The sequence below is a fragment of the Aquarana catesbeiana genome, linkage group LG13 (assembly GCF_042186555.1).
Source record: "Aquarana catesbeiana isolate 2022-GZ linkage group LG13, ASM4218655v1, whole genome shotgun sequence".
NCBI classification, from domain to species: domain Eukaryota; kingdom Metazoa; phylum Chordata; class Amphibia; order Anura; family Ranidae; genus Aquarana; species Aquarana catesbeiana.
In genome coordinates, this window is record NC_133336.1 from 33,729,302 (window position 1) to 33,743,283 (window position 13,982).

At 42.1% G+C, this 13,982-nt stretch overlaps 1 protein-coding gene across 1 annotated transcript in view; it reads left to right on the forward strand.

The window, feature by feature from the left end:
* Nucleotides 1-13,982, forward strand: part of TSHR (thyroid stimulating hormone receptor) — a 164,348-nt gene that overhangs the window by 35,376 nt on the left and 114,990 nt on the right. The gene's annotated exons all lie outside the window — the stretch shown is intronic.

Below are 13,982 nucleotides of genomic sequence, written 5' to 3' on the forward strand. Positions count from 1 at the left end.
AACCAATCCTTTGGCCGTATGCTGACCATGTCTCTGCCTGCGCCTGAACTGACCCATCTGCACGTCACACTGACCATGTTCCTTCAACACACCAGTCCCAGCCATCCCCTGTGGACAACTGCACTCCTGGAACCACAGGAACTCTTTTGTTCTTTCTTTCTGTAGCCTCCTTTAGGCCGGGTTCACATTTGAGAACGCATCGGCTCAGAGCAGGCGTACGGTGTGTCTCCATTCACAGTTTCAGGTCCGATTTTAGCCCAAATTTAGAGTTGAATTCAGACCTGAAATGGACCAAAAGAAGCCAGTCACAATCTTCTGCTATGCGAATTGGCTGTGGGGAAACCCTCATCCAATTCGCAATAGTGTGAACCCAGCTTTACTTCCTGGCCAATGAACATGGCATCCCTGGGGGCAGCCACACACCAGTAGGTTAGGCTTGCTTGGTTTATACGAACAGGGACTGCTACAGGTGACACTACACTAAGCTATATTCCCTGACCACTCGTATAGAGGTGACCATTATGGTACACTATTTTTGATACAATTGGTTGATTTGTGTGATACTAAAATACTATGTCGGGTACATAATAAGTCCAGACAGTGAAAAAATCTCACATATGTGGTATCGCCGTACTCGGAAGGGATAGCAAAATGTGTTTTGGGTTTTAATTTTAAGTACACTAAAGCCTTGGATTGCGGGCATAATTTGTTCCGGAAACATGCTTGTAATCCAAAGCACTTGTATATCAAAGCAAATTTCCCAATAAGAAATTATTCATAGGTCTTTCAGTTTATAGTCCATATAAAAAGATTATAGCAATGTGATAGGCTGTATAACCATAAAATGTCCATCCACAAATGGAAGCCTCCACAAGGGGATTAGAGGAAAAATCCAGCAGGAGCTACAGAGTATAAAAGAGAAGAGAGGCACCTCTTAGTGTAGCAATATGGTAACATTTAATGAAGGTAAAACATTGAGCAACTCACACTGTTGATGATTAAAATAGGCACATACATCTAAGTATGCAGGCATCCGAGGTTAAGCTGTACACATAGACCGTCCTCTGCACCGCCGGCTCTCACCGCTGTCAGTCGGCAATCGTGACCGGGAAGACTACCCTGCAGAAGAGCGACCTGAAAGCGAGGCTTGAAGCGCTCAAGGAGCGCAGCGTGGAAGGGATGTCATTGATGGTGGTGCAGAGTATGGTCTATGTGGACATCAACCATGTGAGTTGCTAAATGTTGTACCTTCATTAAATGTAGCCATATTGCTACACTTAGAGGCGCCTTTGTTCTCTTTTATACTCACTTGTGACTTGACGCTACTTGTAGATCAAGACATCGCTTGTATATCAAGTCAAAGTTTATGAAAACATTTTGCTTGTCTTGCAAAATGCTCTCAAACCAAGTTACTCTCAAACCAGGGTTTTACTGTATGCCTATACTGTATGTGAGAAATATCTTATTAAATTGGCAACTTTGTGTAAAAAGAAAAAAAAAAATTTGCATTTTCCAAAAACTTGTGACAAAAAAAATAAATATTCAAAAGACTTATCATGCCTCTTAGAAAATACCTTAGGGTGTTTGCTTTTCAAAATGTGGTTATTTTGTGGGGGTTTCCACTGTCTTGGTGCTCTAGGGCCTCCATAAATATGACAGGTAGTGAGGAAATTAGATGCATAATTTATACCCCTAGAAACAATGAAAGTGCTCCTTGGATTTTGGGCCCCTCTGTGTGGCTAGCCTGTAAAAAAGCCTCACACATGTGGTATCCCAATACTCAGGAGGAGTAGCAGAATGTGTTTTGGGGAGAAATTCGAAGTTTGCCTATAATGTATGTTAGTAATATCTTATTAATTGCCAACTTTGTGTAAATATATGTATTTTTATTTTCTTTCCTGCATTTTCCAAAAGCTTTTGGCAAAAAAAATGACATTTTCAAAAGACTCGCCCCTTAGAAAATACCTTGGAGTTTGTGGAGGGTGGTTCCACAGTCCTGCTGCTCCAGAGCCTCCAAAAATGTAATAGGTAGTCAGGAAATTAGATGTGTAATTTACCTTTTCTAATTTATGCTCCTTGAAAGCCCAAAGATGCTCCTTGGATGTTTGGGCCCCTCAATGCATCTAGGCTGTGAAAAAATCCCACACATGCGGTATCCCCATACTCAGGAGAAATAGCAGAATATGTTCTGGGGTATAATACTGAGAATGCCTATGCTGTGTGTGAAAAATAAATAGTTAGAATGACAACTTTGACAACTTCAAAAAAACTCACCATGCCTCTTACTAAATACCTTGGACTGTCTACTTTACAAAAAGGGGTTATTTGTGGGGTATTTGTACTGTCCTGGCATTTTAGGGCTTCAAGAAATGAGATGGGGGCAGTCAGTATATTGGGATTGATCAATTTTCAAATATACTGTGCACTGTACAAACCCATAGTTTGTAGACTCTATACTTTTCATGCAGGCTAAATAATATGCCCTGATTTTGGTTATGTTTACCAAAGAAATTTAGAAAAATACATTTTGGCCTACATTTATAAAGAAAACATAAACAGAAGAAAATGTGGGTTGTTTATTCAAAATGTTTGGTATTTTATCATTCATATAGCTAAACAAAAATAAAAAAAATAATACACCATAAGAAAGCTCTTAAAGCTAAAAGAAATCTTAAAAAAAATTGATAAAAATTTCATTTGGGTACAGTGTTGCATGACTGAGTAATTGTTATTCAAAGTGTGACAGTGCTGAACACTTAAAAATGACCTGGGCAGGAAGGTGAAAGCGTCCGGCATTGAAGTGGTTAAACTATTTGCTGGGGTGGACGTCATACATTCCTTTCATTGATGTTCTCTGGAACTAAGGAGTTCAGAACACTCAGTACTGCTAAACTCTCAAGTGGTGTTTTTCATTCGCGTTTGGATATTTTAGATATGATAAACACGCTGAATGATGCATAATATGTTTCATTAAAATAACAGTTACTATTGGGAATTATTAGTACTTTGACATAGGACACAATCTACTATCCACTAGTCTAAAGTTGGCCATACATGAGTAAAATTCATCCGGTTCAGCAAATTTCGATCCATGTATGGGCTGGCTGGTTGTATAAAATTTGATCTACCGATTGACTTCTGTACAACCAGCTTTGAGAATTTTTCCTGCTCGATTAGCACCGCAGGCTATAACCGGCAGCGCTGATCAGTGTATTCTAAATATGATAGTGTGTGGATGAGGGAATCAAGTCTTTTTTTTTTTTTCAACCCGCTGATTGGATGAAATAAAATGACTTACTTATGGGCTGCTTAATATATGAAATCATTACTATCCAGGAGGTTTCCATATATGATCTCCTAATGCCGGGTACATACGGGCAGACTTTTCAACCGTACTGGTCCGACGGACCGGATCCGGCAGACAATCCGACTGTGTGTGGGCTCCATCGGACCTGCAGCGGACATTTTCGGTCGAAAAGCTGACGGACTTTAGATTTGGAACATGTTTCAAATTTGTCCGATTGACTCAAGTCCGGACGAAAAATCCACTCGTCTGTATGCTAGTCCGACGGACGAAAACCGACCATAGGGCAGCTATTGGCTACTGGCTATCAACTTCCTTATTTTAATCCGGCCGTACGTCATCACGTACGAATCCGTCGGACTTTGGTGTGATCATGATTGTAGGCAAGTCCGTTCGTTCAAAAGTCCGTCAGACAGTACAGTTATAATACAATTCAATACAGGAGGAATCAGAGGGCTTTGCTTGTTAGAGCTTACATACTAACAGTGAAGGGTCAAGTGATACAAAAGGTAATAGGGAAGAAAATAAAAGTACAGTTGTTAGGTGGAGGCAGGATAGGCTTCTCTGAAGAGAAAAGTGTTCGGGGATCGCATAAAAGTGGATAAAGTTGGAGATATTCAGAAAGATTGGGGTAGGAAATTACAAGGAATGGGAGAGGCCCAAGGAAAGTCCTGGGAGCATGGGAGGAGGTGACAAGGGAGCTAGAGAGCAGGAGGACTTGGGAGGCAAGAAGAGAACGATTAGGTTGGTATTTTGAGACTAGGTTAGTGCTGTAGTTGGGGGCCGAGTTGTTGATAACTTTGTAAGTTGTTGTTCGTATTTTGAATTTAATTTGTTGGGTGAGCGAAAGCCAATGGAGGGATTGGCAGGGAGAGGAGTAGCAGTTACTGTGCGGTTTGTAAAGTGGATGAGTCTGGCAGCAGCATTCATGATGGACTGAAGGGGGGATAGCCTGTGTAAAGGTAATCCAATGAGAAGGGAGTTGCAGTAGTCGAGTTGAGAGTTGACCAGGGAGTGAATTAGAAGCTTTGTGGTGTCATTGGTTAAGAAGGGGCATATTCTGGAGATGTTGCTGAGGTTGAGGCGGCATGGATGTGGGGCTGAAAGGAGAGTCCAGGATAGCACCTAGCATTACATTTACCATGTTTACACCTTATTACCTTTACCTGCATGGTGACATTGGAGTAGGGTTGCACCGATACCAGTATCAGTGCAGATACTAAGCATCTGCACAAGTATTGATACTCGTGCAAATTAACCAATACCTGAAGCCGATACTTTCAGGCTCAGTTCTTTCAGCTGTCAGTGACAACAGATGACTCATTCAGCTGTCAGAGAGGTACCCCTGTTGAAGTGTTAAAGAAGTCCGGCAATTGGAGCTTTTAAAAAAAAAAAAAAAAAAACTGCAAAATAAAATGTACCCAATTCAGTATCACGCTGTATATTCTACATATGGTAGGTACAAGTATATTAATCTCTTCTAAATTACAGTTTTCCTGCAGGCAAGTGCTGCTGGATCCACAAGGTAGATACATTTTGCTAGTGTGTAAATTATTATCTGTAGAATTTATATTGGGATCTGTATATATCCCTCCACCATATAATGGTGAGGTAATTCGCCAGATAGGTGCATTCTTGATAGATAATCCAGGGATGCCTCTCTTGATTGTGGGAGATTTTAACAGTGTTTGTGATCCTAGCAGAGATAGATATCCAGCTGTCCCTCAAAGAGATACTCCTTTTCTTAGATATTGTAGAGAATGGGGTCTACAGGATATTTGGCATCTTAAAAATCAACTGTCCTATACCTACTCTTGTTGTTCTAGTACGTATCAGACTCTATCAAGAATAGATCTAACTTTGGGCACGGAACTAGCTTTACCATGGGTGTCTAATATACAATACTTGACTATGGGCCTATCAGATCATTCCCCCATTTTAGTCTCCCTAAATAAAATAAAGCCTAAGATGAAGCTTAATTGGCGGGTTCCTGCTTCTTGGTTAAAGGAAATGTCATAGGGAGATTCAACGAGTCGAGCTCTAGTGGAGTTTTTCTCCATTAATGAAAACTCTGCTTCAAGCCAGGTGGTTTGGGACACCATGAAGGCTTTTTTGAGGGGGGTCCTATTGAAGGCAATAAGTGTGCAAAAAAAAATTGAACTTAGAAAGTGAATCTTTATTAGCAGCAGAGGTTCGGCAAAAGGAAGCTCAATATATACAGGACCCTACCACCCCCAACCGCCGCACCTGGAGGGATACACAACAATCATATAGAAGATTGGTATTGGATAAGGCTGATAAGGCCTGTTTTCTCTCCAGATGTCGCGGCTGGGAGGAAGGGGAGAAACCAGGACATATGCTAGCTGCAGTAGTAAAATCTCAGGAGAAAATTAATTTTATTTCCCCCATTCGTAAAATAGGGGGTGAGATTACAAATGATCAAAATTAAATTAAAGACTCTTTTTTTCTCTTTTTATAGCGATTTGTATCAGAGCAAGGTTGAATATTCAATGGCACTTCTTAGAGATTTTTTGGACCCTTTAAAATTGCCTTCTCTCTCTAGTGTGGTTAGAGAGGAACTTAATGCCCCTCTGACTTTGGAGGAGTTAAGACGGGCAGTGTTAGAAGCCCCAAACAATAAAGCCCCAGGTTTAGATGGGTTACCGTCAGAAGTGTACAAATATTATGGGGATATTCTGTTACCAGAACTATTGAAGGTACTTAACCATGCATGGGAAACCTTTAAACTTCCAGATTCTATGAATGAAGCTTGTATTATAGTGCTACTAAAGCCAGATAAGGATCCTTTGGCTCCGGAATCTTATCGTCCGATATCGTTATTAAACTCGGATGCTAAGATTCTGGCCAGGATCCTGGCAGCTAGATTGGGTAGAGTCATGCAGGGATTGATCCATCCAGATCAATCTGGTTTCATACATACTAGGTCTACAGCGATCAACTTGAGGAGACTTTTCTTAAATATGAAGTTACCAGTAGACAACCTGGGGAGGAGGGCTATTCTGTCACTCGATGCTGCGAAAGCATTCAACAGCGTCAAGTGGACATACATGTGGGAGGTACTAGATAGGTTTGGCCTGGGACATAACTTTATACAATGGGTTAAGCTACTATACTCTGACCCAAGGGCTTGTATGCAAATTAATGGGGTAGTGACAGAGTTTTTTTCATTATCAAGAGGCACTAGACAAGGGTTCCCATTGTCCCCATTATTGTTTGCATTGGCTGTCAAGCCGCTAGCAGAAGCGGTTTGGCAATCGGAGGATATCTGTGGGTTTATTAGAGGGGCAAGGCACGAAAAGATATCATATGCGGACGACGCACTGCTGTTCCTTGGTGATACGGACAATTCCTTGATATCCTTAATGACCCTTATAAAAAAAATTTGGCTTATTCTAAGGCTTTACTATTAATGGGGACAAATCGGTCCTATTCCCACTTGATTAATTCAGTTTTGATATACCGAAGGAGGCCCAACAAATTAAAGTTGTGAAATTTTTTTAAATATTTAGAAATATGGATATACTCAAGATTGAAAGATTATTTGCAGTATAATTTAACTCCCATCCTGGAGAAATTTAAACAAAAGAGTATAGCATGGTCCAAATTACCCCTATCAGTTGTGGGTCGAGTAAACCTCATAAAAATGATGTGGGCCCCCCAATTATTATATGTTTACATAATTCACCTATATGGATCCCGTTAAAATTGTTTAAAAAAATAGATTTTTTGTTTCGTAAGCTATTATGGAAAGGTAAGAGCTCTAGGATTAGACTGTCTACCCTTCAGAGAACTAAAGAAGGAGGGTGTCTAGCAGTGCCACAGCCAAGAGTGTATTTCATAGCTTCCCAATTGCAGCATTTTGCGGGGTGGGGGACGATGGATTGGAGAGATCCAATACAGGCTATGTTATTAAGTCAATGTTCGAGCTATAACCTTATGGCCCAACTAGAATCAGGATCATTTGCCTGCACTCACTCTAGCCCAACATTGGTGCTAATGAATAAAGTATGGCAGGAAATGAGGAGTACAATGAAATATGAAGGGGTGTCAGAATTCTCTCCAATATGGGGGAATAGGTACTTTGGAGAACTCTGTAAACTAGAGGGGTTTGAATATTGGCAGTCTAAAAGAATACAATATATTCCTCAGCTTTATGCTCAAAGCGCTATACAGTCTTTTCAGGGGCTACAGGAATTATATAAATTGCAGCATAATAACTTTTATAAATATCTACAACTACGACATGCAGTCTATTCCCAGTTTAAAGGAGGAGGGATGAATATAAGACCAATGCCATTGATATCTTTATTAGCAGGTGCAGGGAGAAAAAAAGGTTTAACCTCTCTAGTATATAGTCAACTTATGGCGAATTATCAAGATATTTTGGATAGCCCAGGCAGAAAGGGTTGGGAGATGGATCTGGGGGTTATACTGGACGAGGAATGGCAAAATATTTTGAAGAGGGCACTGATGATTTCTTTATAAACTACACAATGCCTATCACAACTGTTCATTATCTATAGGACATACAGTATAGGACTCCAGTAAAATGATATAAGTGGAGGCGGAGGGAAACTTCGGATTGCCCAAGATGTAAGCAACCCCAGACAGATTTGCTTCATATGCTTTGGAAATGCTCTAAACTGGTTAGGTACTGGCGAGAAGTGGTGTCTACAATTAATGGGGCTTATAACAGCCAGATAGAATTGGACCCCAAAATATGTTTACTGGGTTATCTTAATGAAGAGCTATACCCGAGGGAAATGTCAATTTCAATTGGTAGACTATTATTTACAGCCCGTAAACTAATAGCTAGAAAATGGATGTCTTCCAGTGTACCAGTATTTGAGGAATGGCGCTCCAGGTAAATGAGGCAATATTAATGGAGCGACAGGTTTATCAGAAAAGGGGTACAATGGATATATTAGCTAAGTTGTGGGGTCCCTGGTTAATAACACCAGGTCTGGCCTCATTCTCTTGGATTCCAAATATAATAGTAAAGAATGTAAGAAGAGAGAGTAGACAGGAAAAGTATAGGCTGTATGGGAAATGTTGAGCAGTGCGGGAGGAGGAGGTGGAGGAGGGGAGGGAGAGGGGCTTGTTTTATTTATTTATTTATTTTCTCTTCTTCCCCTTTTTGTTTTCTTATTTGTTTTTTCTGTTTTTTTGTTTTGTTATGAATGGTTTTGTGTAGGTAATTCTACTTGTGGTATATAGTCACTGCTGGGGATCGATGGAAATAAGAAATTAGAATTTAAAAACATATACTTTGTAAAATCAGTGTTAAAATTGCTGTATGTATGGATATTGTAACACTGGTAAATAAGAAAATGTTGAATAAAGAAGTAATGTAGAAAAAAAAATAAAAAGCAGCTGGGCAAAGTTTATCAACAACATTGCTCAGACGGTGAAATGGAAAGGTAAAAAGAAGCCTTGTATATTTCTGTTTCATCTACAGATCAAAGGGATGAGCTTCATCTGCAGATGAAGTCAGTTTAAAGGAACCTGTCAAGTAAAAAATATTTTTTGTGTGTTTTTTTTTTTTTATTAAATGTTCCTCTGTTTAATCGCTTCAATACTGGGCACTTACACCCCCTTCCTAGCCAGACCAATTTTCAGCTTTCAGTGCTCTCACACTTTGAATGCCAATTACTCAGTCATGCAACACTGTACCCAAACAAAATTGTTATCATTTTTTTTCACACAATTAGAGCTTTCTTTTGGTAGTATTCAATCACCACTGTTTTTTTTTTTTTAATTTTTGCACTATAAGTAAAAAAAGAGCGAAATAATTTTTTAGTTTATATATAAAATTTAGCAAATAAGTCATTTTTGTTCATAAATTTGGGCCAAAATTTATACTGCTACATATCTTTGGTAAAAAATAACCCAAATTAGTGGATATTATTTAGTCTGCGTTAGGGTCGGTTCACACATGGGCAACACGACTTTAGCGCGACTTTGTACCGCGACTTCAACGCGGCTTCAGCGCGACTTTAGCGCGACTTCAACGCGACTTCGGCAAATTACGAGGCGACTTGAAGTCGCCTCCATGACAGGCGACTTCGCCTGTGGCCAATCACCTCTCTGGGAGGGAGGGGGGAGGGAGGGGTTTTCTCTGCAAAGTCGCTTGAGAGATCCGACTTGCAGGCGACTTACATTGAGTTGAATGGGTACAAGTCGCCTACAAGTCGGATAGAAGTAGTACAGGAACCTTTTCTGAAGTCGGAGCGACTTCAGTAGTGTCAATTAAGACGCTCCCATTGCCTACCATGATAATCTAAATGCAAAGCGACTTGGGGCGACTTGGGGCGACTTGAGGGCGTACAAGTCGGATCCCAAGTCGCCCCAGTGTGAACCGACCCTAAAAGTTACAGAGTCTACAAGCTATGGTGCAAATCATTAAAAATTGATCACACCTGATATACTGGTGGCCAATCTCATTTCTTGAGGTCCTGAAATATCAGGCCAGTACAAATACCCCCCAAATTACCCCTTTTTGGAAAGTAGACAGTCCAAGGTATTTAGTAAGAGGCTTGGTGAGTTTTTTGAAGTTGTAATTTCTTCCCACAATTCTTGGGAAAATTAAATTATTTTCTTTTTCTTTTTTACACAAAATTGTCATAATTAAAAGTTATTTCTCACACACAGTATATGGATACTTCCAATTACACCCCAAAATATATTCTGCTACTCGTCCCGAGTATGGCAATACCACATGTGTGAGACTTTTACACCACCTGGCCACATACAGAGGCTCAACATGCAGGGAGCACCATCAGGCGTTCTAGGAGCATAAATTGCACATCTCATTTTCTGATGACCTATCACACTTTTGAAGGTCCTGGAGCACCAGGACAGTGGAATTACCCACAAAGTGACACCATTTTGGAAAGCAAACACCCCAACGTATATTCTATGAGGCATTATGAGTCTTTTGAACATGCCATTTTTTTCCCAAAAGTTTTTGGAAAATGTGGAAAGAAAATGAAAACGTAATTTTTTTTACACAAAGGGGGTTATTTACGAAAGGCAAGTTAACTTTGCACTGCGAGTGCACTTTCAGTGCACTGAAAGTGCACTTGGAAGTGCAGTCGCTCTAAATCTAAGGGGTAGATCTGAAATGAGGGGAAGCTCTGCTGATTTTATCATCCAATCATGTGCAAGCTAAAATGCTGTTTTTTATTTTCCTTGCATGTCCTCCTCGGATCTACAGCGACTTTACTTCCATGTGCACTTTCAGTGCACTTGTAGTGCAAAGTGGATTTGCCTTTAGTAAATAACCCCCAAAGTTGTCAATTCATAAGATATTTCTAACACATAGCATGTACATAGCAAAAATGACACCCCAAAATATATTCTGCTATTCGTCCTGGGTATGGCGATACCACACGTGTCAGACTTTTACACCACCTGGCCACATACAGAGTCCCAACATGCAGGGAGCACCGTCAGGCGTTCTAGGAGCATAAGTTACACATCTCATTTCCTGATGACCTATCACACCCTTGAAGGCCCCGGAGCACCAGGACAGTGAAATTACCCACAAAATTACCCCATTTTGGAAAGCAAACACCCCAAAGTACATTTTATGAGGCATCGGCTGCAGATAGGTTCTTGGGTACTCTGATGGGCTGCAGATAGGTGCTCGGGTACTCTGATGGGCTGCAGCTAGGTATTCAGGTACTCTGGTGGGCTGCAGATAGGTATTCAGGTACTCTGGTGGGCTGCAGATAGGTACTCGGGTACTCTGATGGGCTGCAGATAGGTACTGAGGTACTCTGGACTGGAGACAGGTACTCGGGTACTCTGGGCTGGAGACAGGTACTCGGGTACTCTGATGGGCTGGAGATAGGTACTCGGTTACTCTGATGGGCTAGTGACAGGTATACTCAAGTACTCTGATGGGCTGGTGACAGGTACTCTGGTACTCAGATGGGCTGATGACAGGTACTCGAGTATTCTGATGAGCTGGTGACCGGTACTCTGATGAGCTGGTGACAGGTACTCGGGGTACTCTGATGAGCTAGTGATGGGTACTCTGATGGGCTGGTGACAGGTACTCAGGTGACCTGGAGATAGGTACCTGGGTACTCTGATGAGCTGGAGATAGGTACTCTGATGGGCTTGTGACAGGTAGTTGGGTACTTAGACGGGCCGGTGAAAGGTACTTGAGTACTCTGATGAGCTGGTGATGGGTACTCTGATGAGCTGGTAACAGGTACTCGGGTACTCTAAAGAGCTGGTGACAGGTACTCGGGAACTCAGGTGAGCTGGAGATAGTTATTCAGGTACTCTGATGGGCTGGTAACAGGTACTGTGATGGGCTGTGACAGGTACTCTGATGCTAGTGAAAGGTACTCTGATGGGCAGTGACAGGTACTCTGATTATGGTTGCACTTGCCACCTCATCCCTTTAAACCCGAACACATATTAATTACACAGGTTCTCTGGCTGATTAAGATGGTAATTAAACTCACTTGGTGCCTTATCTGCATTTAATTAGCCTCAGAACCTGTGTCATTCAAAGGTGTTCGGGTTTAAAGGGATGAGGTGGCAACTCTAACAGGCTATGACAGGTACTCTGATGGGCTGTGACAGGTACACTGATCGGCTGTGACAGGTACTCTGATGCTGGTGACAGGTACTCTGATGCTGGTGACAGGTACTCTGATGGGCTGTGACAGGTACTCTGATGGGCTGTGACAGGTACTCTGATGCTGGTGACAGGTACTCTGATGCTGGTGACAGGTACTCTGATGGGCTATGACAGGTCCTCTTTATTTGGGGGCAATCGGCACATCATTGTACATTTTTCTTCCAGGTCTCCTTCTCACACACTGAGGAGGAGAACCCAGAACCCTCTCACATGGTTTTTCTCTCCCCTGATGCAGCAGCTCTGAGCTCAGCGTTCGCTCCTGTGATGGTGGATGAGAATGGTAACAACTGGGAGTGTCTTAGCAACGTCCTAGCAACCAGGCAGAATGGGATGAGCTTGCCAACGCTGGGAGTTTTTCAGTCAGACTTCATCTATAGCAAGGGTATTATTCAACTTTGGTCAAAGCTGCGCAGTTTGCTTTTATCCCTTATCTGCATAGACAGTTTTTTGCTAAAGGTGAAATAACCCTTTAAGTACATCCGTGTGAATGATATCTGGGCCTCTGCATGATCTGCATGGTTGCCATGGTGCTGCGCATTTGATCACCCATGACACCAGCCATTTGATGGCTTGACAATTGGGTTGCGAGCCTACATAAGCACACTAGTAACTGTAACATTTATCATTCACTGTTTGTCTCAAATGTAGCTGATTTGGGAAGCCGTTATATATTGGTGGGTTTAATTCGGTCAGCTTTGAGTCATCTATCGGAGGTGTGAGTCAGTTCGATATCATCAGTGCAGGCGCAGGATCTACACAGCTCCAGCCTAAGGAGGTGATATCTGGGTGATTGGTGTTTGTCTTGCTGTCACTTTGTTTCTGGCCTGATGCAGGATCAGGATGACTCTGTTTGCATATTTTTGCATGTTGTTTGCATAACATATACACTATATTACCAAAAGTATTGGGACGCCTGCCTTTACACGCACATGAACTTTAAAGGCATCCCAGTCTTAGTCTGTAGGGTTCAATATTGAGTTGGCCCACCCTTTGCAGCTATAACAGCTTCAACTCTTCTGGGAAGGCTGTCCACAAGGTTTAGGAGTGTGTCTATGGGAATGTTTGACCATTCTTCCAGAAGCGCATTTGTGAGGTCAGGCACTGATGTTGGACGAGAACTGGCTCGCAGTCTCTGCTCTAATTCATCCCAAAGGTGTTCTATGGGGTTGAGGTCAGGACCATGTGCAGGCCAGTAAAGTTCCTCCACCCCAAACACATCCATGTCTTTATGGATCTTGCTTTGTGCACTGGTCCAAATCATTTGGTGGAGGGGGGATTATGGTGTGGGGTTGTTTGTCAAGGGTTGGGGCAAAACATAGGCGGCTGAGGCATTCTCTGCCCCACAGCCGATCGTATGCAAAGGGTGTTCTGCCTTGGGGGGGGGATTCCTCCACCACCTATGATTGGCTGTCAACTTTGGCAGATTCCCGGTGGGATAGCTCAGACGGGTTCCAGCTCCTGAGCTCATAATTTCTGTCGCTCCAGGCTACTGATCGAGGCTGCAGTGGTGACGTAACTGAACAGGCCTTCCTACAACCCCGGGTGTGAAGACCCTGTTAAAGGGACACCGGGGCTGGGTGACAAGGGGTTAAGTTCTCCATGTAGTGTTAAAATATTGTAGCCATATATTTGATCTAATGGTGACCCTACATGCTTCAATAAGCCTAGGGTCACACTGATGCGATGCGAGCCACATTGAAATCGCTCATGCAATCTCCTGTGGGTGTCAATGTTAAATTAAAGACAAAACAGCTCGCAAAACGCAGTGCTGTTGCCAGAATATGAACACCCATGAAATATGATTCCGGTACGGCAAAACCAAAGGGTCCTGCACCGCTTTGGTGCAAATGCGATGCGATTAAAGCCATACAAAATGAATGTCTCAAATCATACCACACAGACATTGTATGTGATTTGCACAGGAATGTGGTGCGATTCCTGTGCGAATCACATGCGGTGTCCCAGCACCGCACAAGTCTGAACCCAGGTTAAATGATT